This window comes from Papaver somniferum, unplaced genomic scaffold (genome assembly GCF_003573695.1).
Source record: "Papaver somniferum cultivar HN1 unplaced genomic scaffold, ASM357369v1 unplaced-scaffold_85, whole genome shotgun sequence".
Taxonomy (NCBI): Eukaryota; Viridiplantae; Streptophyta; class Magnoliopsida; order Ranunculales; family Papaveraceae; genus Papaver; species Papaver somniferum.
The window spans coordinates 151,776-155,248 of record NW_020651526.1 but is presented as its reverse complement, the minus strand read 5'-3'; positions in this window follow the sequence as shown (position 1 = coordinate 155,248).

The window sequence follows — 3,473 nt, the reverse complement described above, 5'->3', positions numbered from 1 at the left end:
AAAAAAAAAAAATCAATACAATTCTTTAACCTAAAGAATCGATTTCAAATAGATAGCCAAAAATTGAGATCCGAGTGAAGAAGAGGAAGTAAATTTAGAACTAATAAGAAGAAAAGATTAACTTTCTAGTTCCTTATCTTACCATGTTCAGATTTTCGCATCGACGGGAAGGAGAAACTTTCGGTAACAGGTTTTTATAGAAGCAATTCTTCGCCGGTGCTGGTGAAGCCGCCATTGTTAGAGAGAGACGGACGCTTTTTCCGTCACAGAGATCTTCCTCCTTTGTTTCTTTAATACAAATGTCCATGTAAAGAAATACTTAACAATGTGAGCATGTGAGGGACCGTCACTTCGACACCTGTACATCTTAATAGTTCCGAATTAGAAACAAATTAGTGGGATTGTTTCCGAAAAAAGCGTGGATAAGGAGCTGGAAAGGGAAGATCCAAGTTCTCCATTGGTGGGAGAATCTTTTGTGGCTAATGCATTAATGTAATTTTCATGAGTTTAAAAGCATCTATCTAAATCTTTAAAACCCCACTAATATGAGTCCCACGTTGAATGGTGAGCGTCATCGTTCGCTTAAAGAAGAAAATAGCTGAGAAAAGAGTATTCACAACTCGCTTAAAATAAGTATGGAGAGGACATTTGTCGAGACTCTATTGATAAAGGAATTATATCGTGTTCCGCAAATCCGATTTTTTTCATAGAATTTTCAACTTTCCCCACGATGAGATATTCAACAAGAAAAAAAAGAAAAAAAAATCTTATTCCGCAATTTATTACTCTCTAATTTTTGTGGAAAACAATTCTAACGAATCTAACCTAGACCTTCTTAATATCTCATATCTTTGATCTTCTGTTCTTAGAGCATCTCCAATGGTGTCTCGGTATATATTCTATATGGAGATCTAAAAATTAGGCTTTTGATAAACATTATGTATAAATAGAACCCTATTTTGATAAACATCTCCGGCGATAGATGTATTTATATCTATTTTAATACAAATGTCAGTTAGTTATAGGTTACTTAATCTAAAATGTGGGCCAAAATAATTTTAAACAGAAAAATATATGATACGGGTATGGATTGGAGTATCTAAGTCAATCCTGTTATATGGGCGGCAAGTTTTATTAGAGAGGCGTCAAGCTAATAGGACAAAAAGGGTCATTACATGGTAATTCAAGTGCCCCGTATAAAAAAAACTAGAAATGACTAATTAACCCTTACATAGTTTAGTGTTGATAATCTAATTTAGTGTTAATCTTAAGTTTCACTTTAATTAATTCTAAATCAAAACAAAATCAGATTTTAGAGTTTTTTTTAAGAAAAAAAGTTTAAAGATGGTAGAAATGTTTTAACCCAAAGTGAAGGTCAATCTCCATCAATTGAAGAAATTAACCAACAAAGTGAAGAACCAGTGCTTGAAAATGACCAGGTATACTTCTAAAATTAGTCCCAACTAGCTTTTTGTTGCTCAAATATGTACAAAATTCAATTTTTTTTACATTTTCAGAGCTAATTATGGTCGGAATTTTGCTCGTAACCAACCGTGAATCATAGTTACGGTTTATAAAAGATGAACTACCAACCGTAACTGGTTAAATTTGGGGAAAACCCAATCGTAAAACCAGTTACGGTTGGTAACCAAATGCTCGAGACAAACAGTAACTTAGGTACGGTTCGTAAACTAAAATGGTTGCCAACCGTAACTGTATTTACGGTTAGTCTCGAATTTTAGTTATGAACCGTAATTGGTGACCTTTCAAAACTAAAATGGTTAGTTACGGTTCGTCTCGAATTTTAGTTATGAACAGTAATTGGTGACGTTTCTAAACTCTGGGTTCCAGGGTTATTTACGGTTCGTAATTCTGGTATCGACATCAACCGTAACTGAAGAAAATTCTCAGATATAAGAACATACAGTTGGTAATTGAGCTATTACCAACCGTAACAACATCAAAATATCCAGTTACGGTTCGTAATTGAGTCAAAATCAACCGTAACTCACATAAACTCTGAAATTTGAATTTCAATTTTCATCTAAAACCCTAATTTCTAATAGAAATTAAACTTAAATCCAACAAAATAAACTAAACCAAGGGCGGTTTTGGAAAAGAAAATATCTGGTCTGAGAATAAACATAAATGCCCCTATCATCTCCCACTTGTTCTTTGCAGATGATTGCTTTCTATTCACAAAAGCTGATTTAGGGGAAGCAAAATCTACTAGATATCTTATCCAAATTTGGTGAAATTACGGGTCAAATGATAAATCTTCAAAAATCCGAAATATACTTCAGCCATAAAATTCATCCGAAACATGAGAAAATCATCGCTAAAATCCTAAAAGTTCCTTTGTTGAAAAAATGATAAATATTTAGTAACTCCCCTCTTCTTTGATATAAAAAAGAAAAGAAAATTTCGAACCTCTTCTACAAAAATATTATGCCACTCTTCAAGGTTGGAAATCAAATTGCTCTCTCAAGCAGGGAGAACGGTGCTGATAAAATTCATTCTACAAGGTTACCCAACTTACCAGATGCAAATCCTTGATCTTCCCAAGAAAAGTTTAGACCAAATGAATAAAATCCAAAGAAATTTTTGGTGGAACAAAGATAAACACCAAAAAAATGAGGTTATTTTAAAGGTTGGGTCAACATTTATAAACTAATTTCCCAAGGAGGTCTTCGAATTAAAAATCCACGTCAATTCTAAACTTTTGACTTGATCTTCTTTTAATCTCTTGAGTTCGCTTTTTGATTTTTATATTGTGTTTTGATTAGCATACCTGCAAGCTTTCTATTCTTTTAAAATAGGGAGCTTCCTATTCTTCTAAAAAATAATTAAGTTGAAGGATCTCTATTTTTTTGTGTTCATTTGTTTTTGTGGGATGTTGATTGGTTTGTGTTTACTCAGGCGCTCTGTTGGCCAAATTTACGCCGGCTTTGTGAGAAATTAGCACATACAGAGAAATTCTTCGTTCGCAGGTAACATTTATCTTGTGTTAGTGTAGCTGTAGTAACTTCCACCTACCACCATCATACTATAAGTTCTATTTCAGTTTTGATTCTTCTGAAGATTTTTCTTCATTAAGGAAGGTTCACATCATGGATGCGTGTCATATAAGCATATAATTTGACTTCCGTTGCAGGCTAGCATGCCTAGCATCAAGGTGTCTGACATGGAGTACTTTTGAATTTTGAATGCAAAACCTTGTCTTAGCGGTCAAAACTATAGAGGGCCTAAGCTGCAACCTGTGAAATACTGTAAGCGATATGTTGCTAAGGGTTGTAAGTTTAGTGTCTAATTAATGTCTGGGTCTGGAAAATATTGTTGATGCACTAGAGTCGTAGTCTGACCAAAAACCGTTAAAATACTGTTGCTTGACTCACTTTATTTTACCAAACACCTTGACCATCAGTTGACTACCGTTCACAGTTTAAACTAAGGATGCACATGAACCGAGCCGG